Genomic DNA, 24017 nt, shown 5'->3' on the forward strand with positions numbered 1-24017 from the left:
TCTCATCTGGGACCAGCGACGTGATGAGTTTCAGGTGCAGGCACGTTTCTTTCCCTGCTCCGTGACAGGTGAGCCTTCGCCGCGCGCTCAGAAAGGGCCACTGAACTTGAAGCGCAGCCATCTCCAACGGCCTTTGGGAAGCATACCTAGGACGCATGGAGGGAAAAGGTGAGGGGCTGGCTCCCCTGGCCACGGCGCCCCGGCCACCTCCTTTAACACCTCAGGATCACGTACCGAGCCACCAGGTTCCACGCCTGGCTCTCTGGACGGCAGCAGCCAAACTGAGCATGTGCGAAATGCTGCTGCGCTGAGCTCTGCGGCTCGGGGGCTCGGGTCTCCGCCTGTTCCGCGCACTGAGTCGGAAAAAGCCGCGAGTGCAAGGGCGCTTCCCTTCCGCCTTCCCAAGAGCCGCTTCCGCGAGGATCTCTGAAGCCCAAGCTTCTCGCAGAAGCTGCTCGCCGCCATGACAGGGCAGAAATTGAAGGCACGTAATTTGGAAACCATACCAGCTTTGAAATAGTAAGAATAAATCTTCTTTGGTTTCCTATTTCTGGGAGACGAGGTGGAGTTCAGGTCGACCTCAAGTGAAAAAATTGGGTAGTTGCCATTTTATTTGAGTACAATCTGCATTGAAAAATGGGTGGGAACTCTTTATACTACAGGAACAGCTCAGAAGGCAGTGAGTGCCTAACAGCTCACGCAAGTGTCTTTACAAATCCGTTTTCCTTTTAAATGCTGACGTGCTGGGGTGCGGGAAAGGGGGGGCACTCAGTTCCTTAAGCGGGTCTGTTGATTTCCGTGCAGGTCATGGTCTCAGGGTGTTGAGATCAAGCATGTGTCGGGTTCCCTGCTGGGTGTGGAGCCTGCTTAAGAGTCTCTCTCCCCGTCTCTAAAAAAAAAAAAAAAGTAATAATAAATTAATAATAATAAAAAAAATTTTTAAATGCTAACTTGCTACGTAGGAAGGATTTAGAATAGACATTAGGAGGAAATTCCTAACCATGAATGTGTAAAGTATGGAAGATTACCAACGGAACTTGTAGAATCCCTATCTCTATAGAACATTAAATAATTTTATCTTAGGGTAATTAATAAAATAGTACACAACTCTTTTCCTAGAATGGTTTCTTTCAAACCCTACCTAAAAGTTGTAGGAAAAACAGTTTTTCCAACTGGAATTCATGGGAATTTACCAAACCAACAGACTTCTAATTGTGTTGCTGTCCTTTCTTACATGTCCCTGGCCTCTTCTATGTCTAAAAATACTTCTGGCTTAGGAATTTTGGAGACAGAATCAAAAATAGGGATGCTAAGGGCCCAGCCATAAAAAGTAGAAATATCAATAAATTATCACTTCAAGTTGGCAATAAAAATGCAAATTAAGGGGCACCTGGGTGGCTCAGTAGGTTAAGTGGCTGCCTTCAGCTTGGGTCATGAGCTCAGGGTTCTGGGATTGAGTCCCACATCAGGCTCCTTGCTCAGTGGGGAGGCTGCTTCTCTCCTTCCTGCTGCTCTCCCTGCTTGTGCTTGCTCTCTCCCTCTCCCCACCCCTCTCTCTCTCTGTGTCAAATAAATAAATTAAATCTTTAAAAAAATACAAATTAAATTGAAAAATTCTTTAATTATAGACTACATATTTTAAGCACATACATGAAAATAATATGCAAAACCATGATCCTCTTTAACTGGGCTTGGGAAATCTCGGAACGATATTTTAAGGACCCTTTGAATTCAGTGTTGATATATGTTTGAGAGTCCATATATTATGGCCATTAAGAGTATGGTTTTGGAACCACATTTGAATCTTGGGGACACGTGGCCTTGAGCAAACCACCAACTCTCTTTGTACCTCTTTGCCTCAGTTTCTTTGTCTGAAGGATAATCATAGGGTATGTGTGAAGAGTGAATGAATGGATGATTATCTCTAATAGATTTAGAAATGGTGCCTATGATTAATGCTATGTAAGTGTTTGATGTTGAGTATAAACTGTCATCAAATTGAAATTCAGGGGCACATTAGGAAACCAGGAAAACTGGTAACCTCTAAAATTTCTAGAGCAAAGCACTTTGAAGAAACACACAAATTAATAGTCTCTATATTCTGGAGCCTAAGTACAGAACAGTAATCCCCCTGCCTCTTGTAAGCACAAAAAGTATAATGTAGATAATCTTTTTGTATTTGTTCCTCAGCCATGATCTCTACTCAGTGGGCAAACTGGAGCAGGGCTTCAAAGCCCTGGCATTGGGAGCCCCGAGTCTCACTGATGTGGGGGAGTGACATGGGGGCCAGAATGGGATTTTTAGGGCCCCAAGCCATCCTGTGGGCCTCTTCCCTAGTCCCATAGATACAGGGGACTATAGGTTATAATGAATACCTCATGTAGCCTTTAAGGGAGTAAGAAAGTAACAAAGAGCTTTGAGTAGTGGGCCAGGGACATTGGGGAGGACAAACCCACCATTTCTGCTTTGGAGATGCTGGCAGGTTTATGAATTAAGTGTTTGCACAGATATATATGGCTTTAAACCTAGCTGGCAGAGTCATTTCTTCGTTCCACCAGCAGAATTCCTGCCCAGCACCAGGAACTCAGGCTCCGTGTAGGGGTAGGATTTTGGTAAAATCCTGGTAGGGACCTCTGCGTGAAAACAGAATGGTTCAGAGCAAATTGGGATCCTTGAATTTTATGGATCCATGTCCAAATAGCCAAGGTCAGTACTGGAATCCAAGAGAGAAAACCTGTAGAGGACTTGTCCACAGTTGTTCTCGGCAGGCCACATTGCCCGTGCCAGAGGCCCCTGGGGCTGGTCCCTGAAGTGGGCTCAAAATGCAAGCCTCCTCTGTCCAAATCTAAATGCAGAGTTCTATAAATTGACATCTTGGGTACTCCGAAGAGCTAAGATAGACGAGATTTGGATTCATAGCATGCCTATGAATTAAAAATAGAAATTAAACACAGACAGGAGCAACTATCCTGCTGGAGGAGAGGTGACTTTCTTGCCTTAAGGAGAAATGTAAGAGGATCTCATCTGACCACAAGCAGACACTCCAAGCCACGCCCATTGGTTTGACAGTAGTAGAACTCTGACATCAAAAAAGAGACGTGGCCCACACCGTACTTGACCCCAAACCACCTCCGCTTCTGCCCCAAGTTCATTCGCTTCCTCTGCTTTTCTTATATGCTGAGGAAGAAACACCACCACCAGCGGGAAGGGACCAAAGAGACATTAGCATAGGAGCCCTTAGACATCTGCCTGCAGCTTTTTGTATTCCTCCTATGACACTAAAGCAGTTCTGGATGAAGACGACTTGGAAGATCAAAGTGACTCCAAGACAGGCACGAGGCTTGTATGGAAGCTTAGGATTTACTGAAGGTTCCTGTACTCTTCTGTAAGAGCAGTTAGGCTTCAGGCGGATTTTTAAATGAAATTATCAGATTTTTAAATGTTTTTTAGAGATAATATTTCTCTTCCAACCCCAGATTATACTCCCATCCACACTTAACCTCTGTGCATTTCTCTCCCAGTGCAGTCATGACCCTTGACATAAAGCAAAAGGGAGAAATATTTTTCTGCTCTTAAGCTTAAACTTTGAATCTGGTTATTTACAGTCAGAGTTATTTATTAAATTTAATGTAATAAGGAAAATACAAAAAAGGGAAAAACATGTTTTACAAATCTCTTAGTTTGCTCCCAGATCTTTCCCTCAATATTTATTTATTATTTTAAAATCATCGTATTAGAGCTGGAAGGAATCCTTCTTGTCCAACTCACTCATTTTATAGAGGAACAAACTGAAGCCCAGATGAGAGTAAGCGACTTGCTCAAGGTCATGTGACTCAATTTCTCTCTCTTTTTTCTTTTTAATGATTTGGCACAAGACTGGCACAAATTTCCTTCCCGATTATTTTTCTTTATTCTTTGCCATATGTATTAATATATTTTACTGTTTGATTGGGATCTGCACTTACACACACTCTTATTTCAACAAGTTGAAAATCCCTGCTCAGTATTCTAATGGAGGCTAGGCAAGGTCAGGGACAGGGCAAAAACTCCACATTCCTATTCCCAGTGTACTCCAGGACATTTCTTCTATGCTTTTTTTAAAAATAAAATGAAGTAAAATAAAAAAAAATTAAATGAAATAAAACAAAACTTACTCATCCTCTCTCAACCTCAATGACCTTGAAGAAATGGAAATAGTGAAATGAAAAGGTGATTCATGGTGACCCAAGAGTTTGAAGAAGAGTAGCTGTAAGTGTGAGTAGGAATACTGAGGGGACAGCCAAAGCAGCCTCTTTCTTTGAAAGCCTGCATATGGTGGTGATTATATGACATTGGTGACTGGAATCCCCAAGGGAGCTTCCTGTCTACCCTGGTTAAAAACAGACTGTAGAAACAGTCAGATTGCCTGGGGTCCAAGTCTAGGTCTTATTACCATTTACTAGCTCTAGTCTCTTGGTCAGCTTCCTTAACTACTCTATACCTAAGTTCCTTCATTCATAAAATGAGTTGAATAAGAGCCACCTACCTTATAATATGCTGGAAAGAGTGCCTGGAACATTCTAAGGGCATAGTCTATGCTTATTATTATCATTATCTATTATCAACCCTGTTTCCCAGCCGATCTGAAAATCTGTGCCGAAGATAGAAGAGGAGGGAACTTGTTCGATTATGTTTGACCAGGTACTTAGGAAAACAACACAGTCATGGCTTGACTTGACAATGGAAAATCCTTTTTCCTATTACTAATGTGTAAATTTCCTAAACTATTAACGTATACATTCAAAATAGAGAACAGTTTCCAGAATTTGCTTTTGTGGAGAGCTCTCCAGTAGACTTAAGACTTTAGATTAGAGTCTGGTCTCTGGCTGATGGAATCAGTCTCGCTAAAATTAGTAGGCACTGAGTTTTCTCACTGTAGCTTGAGATCTGTGGCAGGGGACGACAGTCCCAGATGTGGGATTACGTAGAGACTCTGTTCCAAATGCTTCAGGGGTCAGTAAGCATTGGAGAATCCTTCCCAGTCACTTTCCTGTGCCCTTGGTGATGTCATTTTCAAAGCTGGATCTGTCTTCTGGAGAGATACACACTAGAACATACTCTAAACAGTACTAGGATTTCAGAGCCAGCCCTTCCAGCTGCATGAAAAGGTTCAGTGTGCAAGTAATGAGACGTTTCTCTTCTTCATCAGATCACCCATCTCTCCAGCGTTGTGTCAATCCTTTTGCCTTTCGTAGGGTTGCAGTGAACCATTCAGGAGGTATCACGTAAATTACCAGCCCATAAGGAAAAAGTAGGGAAAGAATGTAAAGAAAATGTCTAATGACGATTAATTAGCCTGACACCGATAAATCCTGAAGGCCATCTTAATCTGGGAAGAACCCGGGAGTGCCTGACAGCGCTAACGGAATCATGCTGCAGGAAAACCTTCCACTGCTTCCGATTTTTTAATCTATGTCTTGTGTACAACCACTAACACCAACACACACTACCCCGATAACGGGAGAATCCGGTAAATTGTGCAACCTCCTGGTAAAGCCATCAGAGCTTACCTGTCCCCACTGCATTGGAGGGAGGAATCAAATATTGCAACGCACAGCTCAGAACATGGGGCTTTGGAGGCAGTATTTACGCAAAACAGGAATGAGCACCACCATCGGTCGTGCCGCCAGAACAATTAGAAATATTCTTCACCTACTCAACTTAAGGAAAGGACCGGACTCCCACTTGCCTTCTGCGCAGCGAGTAGCTAATGTGGAGTGAGCCACAGGGAAGCCTGCCACGGCCTCGGAACAGGCTCCTCTGCTCTGCGCCGTGCCCTTGGCCACAAAACAGAAGGCTGCAGGGGCTGGGGGAGGCCAGACAGAGGAGAGGGAAAGAATGGCATGAAATCCGATGCAGCTGCTGAACTTTCTTTTCATTAACTTTAAATTATATCAATTTTTAGACTTTTGGATACCTACTGGAAGAAGAAAAAAAGAGGAAAAAGGCAATCTGTCTGCTTTTAACCTAACTCGAATTGAGCAATAATAAAAGTAATTTAGCTGAGGGCAGAAAGCCAGGACCACCACTGTCCCTGCTCCCCACCTTCCAGTCCTATTTAGCTAGAAGTTTCCATTTCAGCTCTCCTCCTCTGAGGCAAGGAAAACACGGCTCCAGAAAGGAGGCTGTCCCTGCAGCTGTCTCCTCTGCCTGGCCTTACCAGAGTGACTCAGCAAAGCCGCCCCTTCCAAGGCAGGAACAGGGCAGGGCGTGTGTTCCGCGGCTGTAGAAGCGGGTGCCATCTTTCCAGCTTGTGTATTCACGCTGTCCTGAAGCACATCTATTGGAAATGGTCAATAGCACCCAGATCATTCAATTATGTATGTACTCCATATTGCAAGTGTCTTTCGGGAGAAGAGGTGACCAAAAAGATGTTTCTTGGCTGTGCTAGGCCAGCTGAGACTGGTGTGGGTGGATGGGAATGTGGTGGGTGGAGGGACAGGTATTAACAGTCACCTCCAGATCCCCGAGTGTTCAAGATCCTAGCACTCCAAGCCCTTCCCTGATCTTCTGCCCTAAGGTACCTTCTATTATACCTGGAGCCTTACTTTGAATGCTCTGAGCTTCTCCAGAACACCTGTACCTCTTGGTCACAAAATAAACAAACAAAGCAAGAAGAGAAGGAAATGTAAAAGATTCAGTTCTCCAGTGCATGTTTATGGAATACCTACTTTGTAATAGTCCTCATTCCAGGAGCCGGATGTAGGGAGATCCATAAAACTTACAATTATGTGGGAGAAACAGACAATGAAAACAAGCAAATAAACAGAACACTTTCAAGAGTGGTGAGTATTCTGGAGAATACTTTTATGGAAGAGAGTGAAGGGGCAGGGTAATACTGGGATGATAAGAGAAGTCCTCTTTTGGGACTCGCCCTGTGATCTGGGACTTCAGTAATAAAAGGAGTGAGCCATGCAATGACCTGGGAAAAAAAGCATTCCAGGCAGAAGGAAGAGCAAGGATTAACGCCCAGGGATCAAGTTAGGCCATCAGGAGAACAAAGAGAAGAGCTGGATCACGGTGTTGGAGGAACAGGCTGCTCCCAGATAAGGAAGAGGAGGTCTGCTGCGGCCGGGTCACAGCGGGGCTCGTCGGCCCCAGGAAGAGTTTGGGAGCGGACAGAGTGTTTGTAAGCAGTGAAGTGACATGATGTTTATCCCACTTCCCGTTCGCTTCTATGACAGACGCACAGATAACGCACAGACACAGGGAAGACATGTGGTCAGGGTAGAAACTGAGTTAAGGTTATGAAAATAGTTTATGTTTTTATAATTGAATGTCACTTCAGATTTGATATTTAGAAGGATGAAACGATTTCTCAGCAATGCAAAAGGAAGGGCTAGGTTGGAAAATCAGGCAAGTGTTTTCTCGAAGCCGTTTTATAAAATTAATACCTAAAATGGGACAACATCATCCACACACAAGTCACGCTGGACATTCGTCTTTCAAAGTCAACCAACTCTTAAGATATTTTGACTAAAACAGAGGTACAACAGGAAAGAGAAAACGATATCTTTCTCACTGAGTCCCCAGAACTTACATATCCATTAAGACAAGGCACGGCTTGGTTTAAGAAACCAATGACCAGTAATTTACAAGTGGCGGAGTTTATCCATATTTGCACAGAGTACCAGGTCTCCCTCTGAGATCCAGACGAGAACCTTCAGTTTTAGCCACTTGTTTAACCACAGTGGTCTCTCTTTGTTCCAGGACATTGGCACCACCCTGGAAGATCCAGTCAATGAAAAAGCTTGGACAAATAAATGTTTTGGGGTGTTGACCTATGAAACTCCTTCAAATATTCCTTTTTCTGTGTAGCTTAATTTCTCTTTCTTTCTTCCTTTTCTTTCAAGAATTTTTAGAAAGGGAGAGAAAAATATGAGAAAGGGGACATGATTTTTATTACAAATTCTGTGATTATGTCTAATGTGGCTAAAATGACATAATATTATTTTTGTAAAAGGATGGAGTTTTAAACACCTAGTGATTAGAGGCATTCTTCAGACTATAAGTAAACAGAGACTGAGTACCCACAAAATATGTACGAAAATCAAACAAATACCTTTTTAAAAAAAACAAAGTTAATGTCTGAAGAAAATTGATGGACTTGAGCAGAATAGCTATTAACAAAGAATAAATGAAAACATTTTACTTGTAGATATGTTTTTATTCAGTTCATCATATTTATCCCCTGTCAACTTAAAGACATAATAGGAGACAAAATATTTTAAAAGAGTAAAAAACCAGAGGTCAAATACTAACTAAGGTAGGGAAAGTAGACATAAAATAGTAGGAGAAGCTACTATAATTAAGCAAACTACCTAGCTCTGAAAAATGTGGATACCTTCTGCCGTCCTATAGTTTAATTTCACAGTGATTCCAGAGCCCTAAATAAATTAGATTTGAACATTTTATTTTTACCTCAGAGATAGTTACTTCTTTTGAATAGACATTGGAAAGTTAGCTCAATGATTAGAAATCTAAAGAATGAAAGTATGGGAGACTGAATATTGACCCCCCAAAGATACCAGTGTTCTAGTCCCTTGGACCCAGTAAATGTATTATATGGCAAAAAAAAAAAAAAAAAAAAAAGAAAAAAAAAAAAAAAAAAAAAAAAGAAAAAAAAAAAGAAAGAAAAGAAAAGAAAAGAAAAAAAAAGAATTTTGCAGATGTGATTAAATCAAGAATTTTGAGATGAGGAGATTATCCTGGATTATCTGGGTGGACCCTAATATAATCACATACATTCTCATAAGAAAGAGGCAGAGGGATACTTGACACAGAAGATGAGAAAGCAGTGTGACCCCTGAGGCAGAGAATGGTATGGTGGGGCCACAAGCCAACGAATGCCAACAGCCAGTAGAGCTGGAAGAGGCAAGCAATAGTTCTTCCCTAGAGCCGCTGGAGGAATGCGGTCCCGCTGACACCTTGGTTTTGGTGTGGTGAAACAGATTTCAGACTTCCAGACTCCCGAACTGTGAGAGATTAAATCTCTGTTGTTTTAAGCCACTCCACTTCTGGTAATTTGTCACTGCAGCCATAGAAACTAACACAAAAAGCTAGTCTGAATTAATACTCACTGACATCTTAAAGGAAGTAAAAATAGCTGTGAGAGGGCAGAGGACCCCAGGCTAAAATCAGGTCACAGACTGACTTCTTGATATCAGCCTGTTGAGACTCCGAGCAGAAAACCCAGCTAATTCATGCCAAGACTTCTGACCTACAAAAAGTATGAGGTAATAAATGGGTATTGTTTTCAGTTGCTAACTCTGTGGTAATATAGCAGTGGCAAACTAATATACTATACTAACCCAGCAAGATGAGGATATATTCACCCTTACGATTTCCTTAATAACACTTCTCTGTTTCTCGGATCCCAGTTTCTATCAACCATGCACTTACTTCCACATTTTCAAGGTTAATAATGTTTATATTCTGTTCTATAATAGTAATCGTGTTGTAGCATGAGAAGAGGGTCTGTAGCAGATTGGATGCATTTGAACCTAGTTCTACTTAACACAGGCATATATTTTTTAAAAGATTTATTTATTTTAGAGAGAAAAGGACTGAGCATGAGAGAGAGTGAGTGGGGGGAGGGGCAGAGGGAGAGAATCTCAAGCAGACTCCCCGCTGAGCTCAGAGCCTAATGCAGGGCTTCATCTCAGGACCCTGAGATCATGACCTGAGCTGCAACCAAGACTAGGACATTTAACCAACTGAGCCACCCAGGTGCCCCAATCAATATAAGCATATTAAATTTGGGTAAGCAAAGTCATCTTTCTGTAGCTGTTGCCTTATCTGTATTATCAAAACAGAAAAGTACACCCTGCGTTGCAGTGTTATTGTGAGAAATGAATGAGTCAGTGCATGTAAAGTGCTTACAAGAGTGACCAGCACGTCGCCGTCATCACCATCATCATCCGTGTTCAGTAAGTATTGCTATTTTCATTACTATGCTTATATTTTTGTGATTTGAATACATTTGTTCTAAAAATTGAAAGCCAACAAATTACATTTACATAAATAGGACTAAGTATTTTTCACAGCAGCGCCAAATTGTGTGTTAGTATGAAGTATGCTTCTCTGCAGGTCCGGTGTCATAACTTCTGGACTATTTGAAGGAGAATGTTCCTAGCATCAAGGTCAAATGGATACTGTTTTTTCTTATATATACGTCAACAGTTTCTCAAAAATTTGTCGTGTTTTGTTTACTTTGTATTGGACAATAACCTTCTTATTGTTTATTTTGTCTTCTTGATAAAAACTTTTGTTCATAAGACCTCAAAATGAGGGTTTTTAACAAGTCAAAAAATTGTTAAGATCGCTTATCTCTTCAGGGGTATTTCTCAGCTTCAATTTGGACTATGTCTTAAAACTGTGAAATAGCAGTCAACCTGGGATTTTATGGTAAATACTTGAACACTTTTTTTCTTTTTGTCAGTAAAAATAAACCAAAAGTAGTACATAAAGTGCATTTTCCTGGAAAATTCTGTCAGTGTGATAATCACAAATTGGTAGCAGTCCCAGGAGGCAGAGGGCCAGCTTTGAAGTCAGACACTCCTGAAACCTAATCCTACCTATACCACTTCCTCTTTGTGGGAGTTTAGGCAAAGGAACTTTTCAGATCCCCCGTGTCCTCGTCTTTGGAATGATGATAGTAGTACATGGCTGATAATTCTGTACATGGCAGATTCAATAACATAATGAATGTAAAGCTCCACGTGTGATACCCGTTACACGGTAAGCTCTTACTAAATGGGAACTATAATCATCACTAGTCAAGAACTGCAACTAATCACCCCCTTAGCATTTGACTCATTTGAAAAAAAATATTTATTTTTAACTTTCAAATTCTGGAATATGAAACACAGAATAAAAAGCACCAAAAATGTAAATGTCCAGTTTAATCATTAACAGAAAAGTGTTGCACAGATAACAAACACATATTTTTTAAAATGCATTGCCAGCATTCAAAAGCCCTCACTCTCCTTTCCCCTCAACTTCTCCTCCTTCAGAAACACTTCCTTCCACTGTAAGGCTAACAGGTATTTAATTTGAATTTTCAATTTTCGTAATTTATATGGTAAACACTTCCCCACTTTGTTCTTCTAGTTTTACCACCTAAAGAGAGATACCTCTAGCAAGACTGAGATAACTTACGAGTTGCCCAAGAAAGTTTGGGAGATTGATTTCATATTTGTTGAGAGATACAGTGTGCAGAAACTATACAGAAACTAATAAAGGAGTATACTATTTATTCTCCAGCAGCTTGTAGTGATGAAAAATAAAGCCACGCTCCCAGCGATCAGCTTGCCTAATGCCCTTTGTTCCACTTTCCTATTGAGTATAACAGTATTTACTAGAAACAAAAGTAATACAAGCAGTTGCTCTTTTTAGAATTCTTTTCAAAGCCAACTCTGTACCCACTCCCATAACATGAAGAGAAGGGAAAATGGAAAGGGGCTTACTGTTTATTGAGTTCCTGCTACATGTCTAGCAATGTGCTGGAGATTCTCCATTGTACTTATTAATTGTTATAACAATCTGATAGATATTGTTAACTCTATTTGACTTGCAAGGAAATTGAGGCAACAGCTCAGAGTCAGGACAATATAATACATTTGAAAGGAGTCAGTTCTTACAAAGTATGCTTTCCAATCACAACAGAACTAGAAATCAACAATAGAAAGAAATCTGGAAAATTCCCAAGTATTGGGAAATTTAAAAATGCAATTCTAAATAATCCATGGTTCAAAGAAGAAATCACAATGAAAATTAGAAAATATTTTCACTGAATGAAACTAAAGTATAACATACCAAAATTTAAGAGATGCAGCTGGAGTAGTGCTTAAAGGGAAATTGAGTTTTAAATACCTGTGTTAGAAAAGAAGAAAGGTTTCAAATCAATAACTTAAGCTTTCATTGTAAGAAATTAGGATAAGAAAAGCAAGCAAACCCCAAATAAATAGACAAAAGTAAATAATAAATATTAGAGCAGAAGTCCATGAAATAAAAAAAAAACAAGAACAGTAGAGAGAATCAATGGAACCATTCTTTTTTCTTTTTTCTTTTTTTTTTTTTTTTTTTTTTTTTTTTTTTTTTTGATGATCAAGAAAACTCACAAACTTTTATATAGACTGACCAGGAGAAAAAAAGAGAAGAATCAGGAATGGAATCAGGAAAGAAATGGAAGCTATGACTGCTAACCCTCCAGAAACTAAGAAGGATTATAAGGGAATATTATGAATAACTGTATGACAGTAACTTAGACAACTTAGATGAGATAAACAAATTCCTAGAAAGTCACAAATTACCAAAATTGACTCAGGAAGAAATAGAAAATTGGAATAGATCTATAACAAGTAAAGAAATGATATTAGTAATGAAAAATATTCCCACACAGACAAGCCTAGGCCCAGACAGTTTACTGGTGAATTTTGGCTAAAATGTACAGAATAATAGCAGTCTTCACAAAATCTTATAGAAAGTAAAGAAGGGAATACTCCCCAGTTCATTTTATGAGTATTACTAGTATCACCCTCTTACCAGAGTCATACAAAGGCATCAAAAGAAAACTACAGACCAATAATAACTTTCATGAACACAAATGCAATGATCATTAACACTATTTTAGCAAATTGAATCCAGCAATATATAAAATTAAGATAAAGTAGGATTTATTCTAAGAATGCAAAGTTGGTTTAAGACCTGAAGATAAACCTAAAATATAAAGGACAAACAGCTCTTGATTTTGTCAACAGATACAGAAAAAGCATTTGACAAAACATAACATCCATTCATGATTAAAAACTCAACAAACTAAGAACACAGAGGACTTCTTCAATCTGTGGTGATGTTTGCTTATGTCTCTAAACTTACTACAATCATTTAATTAGAGGTTAATAAATTTACAATAAGTAAATCTGTTTTAAAGTTTATTTATTTAAGTACTCTCTACACCCAGCATGGGGCCCGAACTCATGACCCTGAGATCAAGAGTCACATGCTCCTCTGACTGAGCCAGCCGGGTGCCCCAACAGTAGGTAAATTTTATTATATATAAATTATACCTCAGTATAGCTGTTACAGAAAATTGAAAATGTCTAAGGTGTTTCTTTCAATAGAAGTCACTATAGACAAGAAGAGTATCTTTATTATGTTCTCTTTCGAACACAACTCATCAAGATTACTCAGTCAATTTTTAGTAATTTATTCAGTTGAGCTTTAAAGAATTAACCATGTTCCATGGACTGTGTAATCTATAGCCTGGCATTCAAGTTGCTGCATGTTCTTGCCACAATTTATTCTCTTTTATCTACTCTGTTTCCATCAAAGCAGCTTTTAGACCAACATTTTCATGTCTGTGTCTTTGCTCATGCTGTGCCCTTCATCCACTAGGTGGTACTTTGGGCACTTGCAGCTTTGTTCCTACAAGGACAGATGTCAGGGTGATTTGAAAGAGGGAGACTCATTATGTAAACAAGCCATTTCTCACTTGAGTAGTCACAAGCCAGAGGCCCTTTACCAGGTATAATTGGACAACTTTAACTCACATTCATAGAATTAATCTTTTTCTTTTCCTCAGCAAAAGTTGAATATAAAGGATCTCATGTTTCAGAATTTTTCCAAAATGTGGGTTCCTTGGGCTAATTTAGGGCTTTACTCATTAATTCTTTAACCAGCATTTACTGAGCGTCTGCTCTATGCCAAACACTCTTCTAGTTACTGAAGTACAGTAGGATACACAACAAAGTTCCTCCCTCACGGTGCCTACATTATAGTCGAGGAAGAAAGTGAATCAACAAATAGTTTCTGATGTTTAGTATGTAAGGACTTTGCAGAGCCCTGAAAAGCAGGAAAGGGGGATGGAGGAATGGTGAAGATGGCACCATTGTATGTGGAATGGACGGCCAAAGCTTTTCTAACAAGATGACATTTCATGCATCTGAAGGAAATGAGGGAGGGAATCACGAAGCTAACCTGGGAGAAAGCAATGAAGGAGGAGAGAAAATATAATATATAAATGGTTATAGGCAGGAGCATTCTTGGTATATTAATGTAAGAGCAAGAAGGGCAAGTATGTGGGTGTAGCACAGCGTGGACAGGGGTATGTGATAGAGATAAGCTTGGAGAAGTAGACGTGATCTGGCTTGTAGAGCATGAAGGGACTTGCAGGGCATTTTAAGGCCTTTTGACTTTACTCGGAGTGAAATAGAAGCTTCTGAAGGATGTTGAGCAAAGAAGTGACACAACCTGACTTCTGTTGTAAAGGGATTACTTTAGCCTCTGTGTTGAGATTGATTATAGTAGGGCAGAGGCAGAACCTGGGAGACCAGTTAGGATGCTATTATAATAATCCAGGCAAGAGGTAATAATGGCTTAGATCAGGGTTAGCAATGGAGGAGATGAGAAGTGACCATATTTTGTATGTATTTCTAAGGAAGAGCCAAAAAGATTAGCTGATGATGAGATACAAGGTGTGAGAGAATGAGAAGAGCCAAAGATGAATATTAATTTTACTCATTTAACAAAAGTTTATGTAGTACTAATTATATGCCAGGGACTGTTCCAAGATCTTGACAAATATTGACTCATTTACTCTTTGCAATAGCCCTATGAGATAGCTACTATTTTTGTTCTCACTTCCTGCCTTCAAGGTTCTTGCTGTGAGACGCTGGAAGGATGGAGCTGTCATCTACTGAGAGAGGGAAGACCGTGTGAAGAGCAGGTTCAAGCTGATAGGTTAAGGTTGACAGGACTGAAACAACTGTGTGCTGTCAAGCAGGTACTTGGTCACACAAGTCTGGGGTTAAGGAGAGGGGACATCTGTGTAAAGATAGTTTAAAACCATGAAATTGGAGGAGATCTCTAAGGGAGTGTATATATAGGACGAAGGACTAGGCTGGGGGCCATCCAGTATTTAAGTATGAGGATGCAAAGACGAACTATCAAAGAAGACAGAAGAATGACCAAAGAGTTTGGCATCCTGGAAGCCAAGTGAAGGAGGAGGGAGCAAGCAGCTGGGTTAAATGCTGCAGATGGGTCAAGTAAGAAAGAACTGAGAATTTATTCATTGGTTACTTTGAAAAGAGTTGTTTCATTAGTGGTAGAAATGAAAGTTTGAATGCAGTGGGTTCAAGAGAAAGCTGGAGGAGGAGAATAAGAGATGGTAAATAAAGAGAACTACTCCATGGTGTTTCCTCTAAAGAGTAATATGGAAATACGGCAGCTGTCGTGGAAAAGTGTGGGGTCAAGATGGGACTTTTGTTTTATTTGTTTTGCTTTGTTTTAAATATGGGAGAAATCGCATATTTGTATGCTGGGGGAAATAGTCCAGTAGAAAAGGAAAAAAATGTTGCTATAGGAAAGAGGAGATGAAGTGATGTTAACGAGCTGATGAGAGAAGATGACAAAGGATGGGGCTTGGACATAGAAGCACAGATAGTTCATCCTCAGCAAATGGAGAAGAGGCAGGATGTGTGGGGATCGACAGTTATGTGGGAGATGTGGTTGACCTCTGTGGAAGTTCTTTTCTGATAGCTTCTGTGTTTTGCAGTCATGTGGGAAAAAGGTCATGTGCCAAAAAAGAAGCCCAGAAGTATTGGAGTTTTGAGGATTTCTAGGGAAATGAGGATTATTAGCCACAACAGCCCACCTACAGTTTCTTCTATCATCACAGTTTCATTATTTGGGTTTTGAAAAGTTTGGTCTTCGAGAGGCCGCTATTAAAATGCAAATACTGGGGCGCCTGGGTGGCGCAGTTGGTTGAGCATCCAATTCTTGGTTTCAGCTCAGGTCATGGTCTCAGGGTTGTGGGATCAAGCCCCAGGCCTGCATGGGGCTCCCCACTCAGTGTGGAGTCTGCTTGAGATTCTCTCTCTCTCTTTCTCTCCCTTTGCCTGTCTTGCTTGTGCTCTCTAAATAAATAAATAAATATTTAAAAAGAAAAAAATGGGGCAAATACTTAGAAGCCCCAGTTCTTTTCAGCTGCTTTTCTTGGATAATGCATTTGTATCAGAAGATGTCTGAGTTGTCAGATGGTTGAGTGAGATTTCTCAGGTCATGATGCTTGTACTCCATTTTTCCCGGGAAATCTAAATTTCACTTCATTTTTTTTTTCAAGAAAAGTAAGTGGTTAAATGTAGAACTGAGTGTAATTCATTTGAAAAGTTTTGCAAAATTTAGTATAATTAAATCCATATTAGGAAAATAATTTATCAAACCACTTGTCCAATTTTTTCCCTATAGAAGTAAGACACAAGTCCAGGCCCTTGGCAGGAGTCAAAGAGGTGGGGTGAGGAAAGACACTCATTCTTAGAAAGGAGGAAAGGGGCTTCTTATAGGAGATAAGGAGTTGTTCTAGACCAATAATATGTTACAATTATGGGGGCCTTCTCTGTGTCTATCAAATCTAAATATATGTTGTTGTTTAATGAATATCCCCTTTCAAATTAATAACTACTGAGCAAGAACATACTTACTTGTTCTCTCCTCTACTATTATGGCCAATGAATTTCTGTAGAATTTTCTTTTTATAAGATGCTTTGGACCACCCATATGGTGGCAAGAGAATGCTATACATAAGGTACATGGGCCCTTAAACTTGAGTTAGAATCCCAGTTCTATCACACCCCAACTTTGTGATCCTGGGGGGAGGGTGTCTGCTCCTCACTAAGACAATCTATTCTTCCATAAATCATGGGGTATGGATGAAGGGTGTTGTAAAATTAAATGAAGAAATGTGCCATAGTAAATATGTAGCACTTTGTCTGGCTCATTGAAAGAGTCATTATTATTTGTATGTTGCTAGACACTTAGGCGGTATCTTCTCTTGTACCTGGAGAAACAGCCAGAGCTCTCTCAAAGGATTTCTGTTTATTCTCAACCCAAAGATCTGAATGCCATGAAACAGAGGGAAGTAAATGGAGAAGAGTTGGAAGAGTGTTGGAGAATTAGAGAAGAGTGGAGAACGTACAGGCTATGTTTTCTTCTTTTCTTAGAAACATCTTTATTTCTAGTTTTGTTTGTTTTGTTTTTAGGGCTGGATGTAAGACTAGACCTCACACTTATGAAAATTGAGATATCGCTGACATATAACACCACGTCAGTTCAGATGTACAACATAATGATTTGATATATGCATATATTGTGAAATGATCATCACAATAAATCTCATTAACATCCATCACCACAGATAATGACAAAAATTTTGCTCTTCTGTTGGGGACTTTTAGGATGTACTCTTTTAGCAACTTTCAAATATATAACACAGTAATGCTAATGCTGTACATTACATTTCCAGGGCTTATTTATTTTAAAATTGGAAATTCATACATTTTGATCACATTCACCTATTTCACCCACCCCCAACTCCCATCTCAGGCAACCACCAAGCTGTTGCCTGTATCTATGGGTTCAAAGTTTTTTCTTTTTTCTTTTTTTTCGCTTTGTTTTGAAATTCTGCATATAATGAATATCATACAGTATTTGTCTTTCTCCGTCTGACATATTTCACTTAGCATAAAGCCATAAGGTCTATCCTTGTCACAAATGGCAGGATTTCTTTTTTATGGCTGAATAGTATTACATTGTGTATATTTATACCACTTTTTTTTTTTTTAATTCATTCATCTGTTGATGGACACTTAGGTTGTTCCATGTCCTGGTTATCGTAAATAATGCTGCAGTCAACATGGGAGTGCATATATCTTTTCGAGTTAGAGTTTTCATTTCCCTTACATGAATACCCAGAAGTAGAATTCCTAGATCATATGGTAGTTCTATTTTTAATTTTTTGAGGACATAGCCTCTCCAGGCTATGTTTTTAATTATCTCCTTGGTAATGTAAACGTGTCAGGGACTGCTATACATTTTGCTCATTTCTAGCTTGCCTAAGACTCTAGGAATTCTTAGCCAACAGATGAGGAGGACATCTTCATTTTACCATAATATTTAAGAAGTTCCAGAAGGGTGAGGACCATGTGTGTGACTGAACTCAGCGGGCCTAACGAAGGATAATAATCTAACAAAAATGTGAGAATTTCCCAAGCAGTTGGGTTTCAGAGCACACCAGCCATGAGCTCCTTTTCATACTGGCTTGGGTCTGGGAAGTGAGTGGGTGTGCTGGCTGCCAGGCTTGAAGCTGGATTTAATGATATCCTCCAACACTGCATCCTTTGCTGATATAGCTGTTTGATTCTTGCAGCTGTTTTGCTGTTGGTGTGTATTTTCTTCAGTGTTACAGTTGAAAATGATGAGAGCAGGAATAATTCTTGGAGTCACACGTGGAGCCCCCATGGGCAGAGTGTTCACAAGGTAGGATGCTTAGGGAGCAAGAGAGCCCAAGTTCTGTGTTCTGCAGAAAGCCTGTCCTTCTGTGACCTCTGTGTATCAATCAGCCTAGATTCCAGACACTCTGGCTGATGGAAAAGATTAGGTCTCCAGAACAGCCCCACCAGACAAAGTCCCAGCTGATACCTGGGTTGGTTAACCATTAACTTGACCAGGTGGAAAGGAGTCAAGTCTATTCCTGATTTATAGGCCGCAGCCATGGGGCCATATGTCTTGTGCAACCAGCTGTAGCACGGGGCCACTCCCATGCTTGTCACCTGGCCCTTTATTTCTTGGCAGGTGACTGTTTACTCTTCTTTCCATAACTCCAGTAGCTGGGCCAGGTCTCTTGGTGCAACTTACAGGTCACGCTGTGCAAGGGTTTTTAGCGTCTTTATTTAGCCATGGATACTCTTCTCCCAACAGAATCTCACACCAAAGTCCAATATTTAAATACTTTCAGTTAACTCTGGAAGTATTTGGCCTGAAGTAGAAAGTAGATGATCCAAAGCTGGTCATCTCTACCCCTTCCAGATCCATAACACACACACACAGACACACATACTCCTTGAGGCACCTCTTTAGAATTCCTAGCACTCTAAGCAAAGACAATTTGATAGTCTTATCCTTTCATTTTACAGATGACAAAATGGATCTAAATCTGCCCTGTGCAATATGGTAGCCACTAGTCACAGGTGGGCAGGGAGCATTTGATATAGCTAGTCTGAACTGAAATGGGCTGTAAGTGCAACACACACAAAATTGTAAAAGACTTAGTATAAAAAAAAAAGAATGTGAACTATCTCACTAATACATTTTTTATTGATGGCAGGTTTAAATGATAATATCTTAGATAGTCTAGTTTCAATAAAATATATCATTAAAATGAATCCCAACTGTTTTACTTTACCTTTTTAAATGTGACCATTAGAAAATTCAAAATTATACAGGTGGCTCACATTCATGGCTCACATTATAATTCTACTGGACAACGCTGGTCTAGATTACTCTGCTAAATGCACTGTTCAAGGCCACCCAATCATTGGAGGCAGGTCAGCATTCATGGCTCCTAACTTAGTGTTGCCTCATTCCACCATCTTCACATCACTCATTTACATGGAGACCTGATTGACAGATAACAGCTTAAAGTGACATCCCTGGGCAGTTTCACTGAACGTGATGGGGGAGGAGGAAAGAACTTTCAGGTGAAGGTGAAGGTAAAAATGAGATAGTATTAGGCCCATGGATGGCCTCCCCGGTATGTTCGATTGGCATCTCAGAGGAAATTAACCTAGGGAGGGAAAATTGACTTAGAAATAGAAAAACCCAAGTCTTAGACCCTTTGATGATTACCTTCTCTCCTTGAACACGTCTCCAACCTTCCTGGGTCTCCTGTTCCTTCTTTTGAAGGTAAGAGAGTAAATTCACAAGTGCCCATACCCATCCTTCATCTCTCAATTCTGTGATTTACCACTTGTGCATTCATGATATTCTTCCCTGCTAGCAAATACTTTTTCATGAGGTGTTCCTGCGTCCACTTCCTTTCCTTGTTCAAGTTAATTCCTAAAAGCTTTGAAAAAGAGAAGTTGGGTTGGGTAGGGAAGATTACTTCAAAGACAACTCCGAGTCACTTCCTTTTGCCCTTGACCTTAGAAGCAATACAAGATGAGCTATGTGCTCTTACCTGTGGCTCAACAAAGGGTGAGGAAGAGGGCAAGGGATGGATGAAGGGGAGGGAAAGTGAAAGGAGAGAAGAAGAAGGTGAAGAATAAAAAGGAGATGAGTTTTAGATATATGTTTATACCTAGTGGGATGATTAATCTTCTATCTGGACTCCTTGACCTATAAACTTGTGGAAACCAAGGACTATATCCTATTTTTTGGAGAGGGGCTTGTCCTCTATAGTACACAAGCACACTGCTCCTCAATGGACGAGGAACATGAAGTAATCCCTTCATTTGTTTCACTGGGTTATTTACAGCCCACCTTATGCGGCTGGAACGTTCACAATGGGCCTGATAATAAAGGCAGGTGAAACACAGACACAGACAGTAGGAGAAGTCAAATTAACCAACACATTTATTAAAATTTTACTCTCCTTCAGAGGTCCTACAAAGCAGAAAACACCCAGACATTGTTTTAAGTCAGGGAGTTTCCAGCTTTGCAACTGAACTCCCTGGCGGAGGGCCAGGCCTGCCGTCAGTGTGTGGGAGAGAGTGGCATTCTCAGGGCCGTGTTGGAAGTTCCAAGTTTATGAGGCATTTATGTTAGGATTTAGTGGTTACCTATGGGTTTAGAGTTTAATTTTTTTCTCTAAAATACACTTCATCTCCGAATTGCAGCACAGCTAAAATGCTGTTCGTGCTCTGGCTTTTTCTTAAGGCAGCTCTAGATTTTGTCTCAGATGAGATGATGAGGATACAAAGCTTCCGTCAGGCCCCACCCATACCTGACAGCCATGCGGGGAAGATTCGTGTGAGGGGAAGTGGCTCTGAGGAATTGTCCTGAGACGCTGGCTCACAGTGCCCTATTGTCCTCTTCTTCATGTAGGTGTTCTAGAAGGGACAAGGAACTGGTGCAACTTTGAAGGGCAGCACGAACTCAAACTTACCTGCCTACACCAGAGATGTTAACAGCTGAGGTTAGCTTTGCCAGGAACCAAAGAACATTTAATTAAAATAGACTTTTACAAAAGAAAGGAAAAAAGAAAGAAAGAAGGCAAAAACTAGAATATTCAGTTAAAATGTCAGATTTCCGGAAGATTTAGAAAGGATAAAACTGAAGCAATTAATACAGTGGGGGTAGGGGAGAGGGAATCCAGCCATGAATCCTCCAGGGGTATTACCCTGCTGATGCTGGTGTCCATACCTGCCTCACAGGATGGAGAACACAAAACTCAACTCTACCAAAGCTAATAGCCAACTATCTAGTGTTGTGTATGGGGCAGGATTCCTTCCTCAAGGGTCTGCTGAGACCCTCTCAGTCAAAGCCTCAAATTAGTTTCCCTTGATGTACTTGAGGCATTGGATAAACCACTCCTTTGGCAGTTAAGAAACTGAGCAGGGGCTTCTTGGAGGCTTGGCCAGGCTCCAGGTAAATGGGGTTGTAAACTGGAGCTCAGGAAAATTCCTGTAGGTTGAGCACAGTCTGTTCAGACAGCACGGGTTAAAATGTCCTGGCCTAGAAAGCCCACGTAGCTGTATTTCCTTAGCGGGGCCTTGGAAGACTCTTATGCTTCTCCTCACCGGGCTATGAGCCTTGGTATTTTTCTCAAAGGGCCCAGGAAGCTGGTCTCCACAGCTCCATTCATACTCAGGGGTTATAATGGGGAAAGGGAGACTTCTCTCTCTGCATGCCCTAGCTTATCTTCTGAGAACTACATAGGAAAGGTCAGGCTTTGAGCTACACAGAAAAGCCAAGGTCTCCACATTTTGGGGATTTGCAGGGTCACCATGTGGCAGTCTGCTAGAGCTACCACAGCAAACTACCACAGGCTGGATGGCTTACACAGGAGAGATGTATTGTCTCACAGTTCTGTTGGCTGGAAGTCCAAGATGACGGTGTCAGTGGTGTTGGTTTCTTCTGAGGCCTCTCTCCTTGGCCTGCAGATGGCTATCTTTTCCCCTGTGTCTCACGTGGTCTTTCTTCTGCATGTGTCTGTGTCCTAATCACCTCTTATTGTAAGGAGACCAGTCATATTGGATTAGGGCCCAACTTATGACCTCAATTTGACTTAATTTTCTCTTTAAAGACCCTCTCTCCAAGCATAGTCACATTCTGTGATACTAGAGGCTAGGACTTCAACATACAAATTTTGGAAAGGGACACAATTCAACCTATGATACGATGTCTCTGACTCTTGGGAAGGCTGAGAACCCCAAGGCAATTCCCAGTTCTTGGTGGCGTGTCACCATTTAGATAACTCAACAACATCATTCCATCTCCATTTCTTACCCAAATGTCCTAAATTTACTGGACTTCCCAAGCTCCTTAGGCCAGTCTTCTCGGTATCTAATTTCTCTGTGATGTTGGGGATGTTTCCTAGAATGTTCCTTTTAAGGACCACAGCATGGCCAAGCTAGTGGCCGATATGCTCACTCACCCACCCCTCCTCCCCTACAAGCCCTTCCCAACTGAGCCCAGACAGACAGTGAGACCCAGTTAAGGAGGGCTATACACACACCCCAATCCCCAGTGGTGGCATTAAAAAAGATAGCCTTTTCCTCATCAGCTTGTCCTTCCTGTGGTGTTTATAAAGCAGGCCTTCCCTGTGTGAAGCAGATTCCAGAAATGGATTTTTAGAATTTGTTTTGCTTCCTACCACTACTCAAAAGTAATTCCCTGGCAAGGCAGGCTAGGAAAGAAGACGGGATTACTGAGCCCAGAGATGATCTCGCCTAACCCCTCTGTTTCTTTCGAAGAGCAATTTAAAATCACTTCTCTCCCTGAACCAGATAAACAACGGTCTCCTTTCCTCTGGGCTTTGCAATCCAGCTCTATTTTCTATGATCACAGTGCTGAGCTCATTATACAAAAACAGCCTTTGCGAATCCTCCCTCTCTCTAAGACGATGATTCTTGGGTGGTCCTTCTTGGGTGGGTCCCTGGGCACCGAAGGCCCATGCCATGTTTCCTCCTCTGCTTAGCGCGCTGGGGCAAGAGTCGGCCTCACGGAGCTCGGCTCCAGCTCCTCAAGAGATAAGATCAGAAACACTGTGGAAGGGCCGTGTTTTAACAAGGCAGAAAATACAAGCTATTCCAGACCTCAGGCCTACTGTGCAAAAAACAAACCCTGCAGCACACCCAGGCTTTGGGGGCCCTCTCCCGGAGAGGCTTCTCCCCTCGTAAAGATTGGTATCGTGGGGTGAAGAAAGAGTCATGTCACTCCCAGCAGGATTTCCAGTCAGAAAGGCTTCACTTTCAATTACCCAAGAGCAGCTGTAGACTGCTGCTTATGTAACGGGCTCTGTGCCTCCTCGGGAGGGGGATGTGGAACCATTTGGTGTTTGATGAATAATGAGTCATGGTCAGATTTAGGGAGTAGAAACAGTGAATTTCTCCCCTGCATTGCTTCATCCGGAACTTCTAGTAAAGAGTGATAAGCACTGAGTCAGTGCCCCGGGGCGGGCCGGGGCAGGGGGGGCTGCCTGGGAAGGGAAAGCACCACAGAAAGCTCTGAAATACAGGCCCCCCCGAGGGCTCACGTGTCGAGCTGCTGAAGGGACTTGAGGGGCATTTGCAGCTTCACTGGGCAATCTGTGCGGAGATTCACTGTTTATTTAGGCCCGTGGCTGACCTGACAGGGGTTTTCCTCTCTTGGGCAGTTGCAGCCTTTTTCCAGGCCCCAGTCAGGATCCGGGAGTGCCGGGGTGAAGATGGGAGCTTCAGAATGAACAGAGCTTTCTCCAGACCTCGTTTTAATTCTCAGAAATGAAATGAGTCTGAGAAGTGGGGTGGGGTGGGGGGGTGCGGGGAGAAGAGGGGGTGCATATTTATATCCACGGAGAAGTTAAAAGGTTCGGTTTCAGCCAGAAATAAAAAATTAAGATATTCTATTTTTCATCACGTTCTGAGCTAAACAGACAAAATCCCAAGAACACAAAATTAAGCCGTGTGTGAAAATGGGCCAGAAATGATTCGTCCCTCTTC

The 24017-nt window shown here is 41.2% G+C and overlaps 1 long non-coding RNA gene across 1 annotated transcript; it reads left to right on the forward strand.

Annotated features, from left to right (window-relative positions):
* The first annotated feature begins 106 nt into the window (after positions 1 to 106).
* On the forward strand, positions 107 to 15043 carry LOC109489295. Its single transcript, XR_002142242.2, has 3 exons — positions 107 to 519; positions 9855 to 9968; positions 14697 to 15043. It is a non-coding gene; the product is annotated as an uncharacterized LOC109489295 (long non-coding RNA).
* Positions 15044 to 24017: the final 8974 nt, after the last annotated feature.

Source organism: Ailuropoda melanoleuca, chromosome 16 (assembly GCF_002007445.2).
Source record: "Ailuropoda melanoleuca isolate Jingjing chromosome 16, ASM200744v2, whole genome shotgun sequence".
In the NCBI taxonomy this organism is placed as follows: domain Eukaryota; kingdom Metazoa; phylum Chordata; class Mammalia; order Carnivora; family Ursidae; genus Ailuropoda; species Ailuropoda melanoleuca.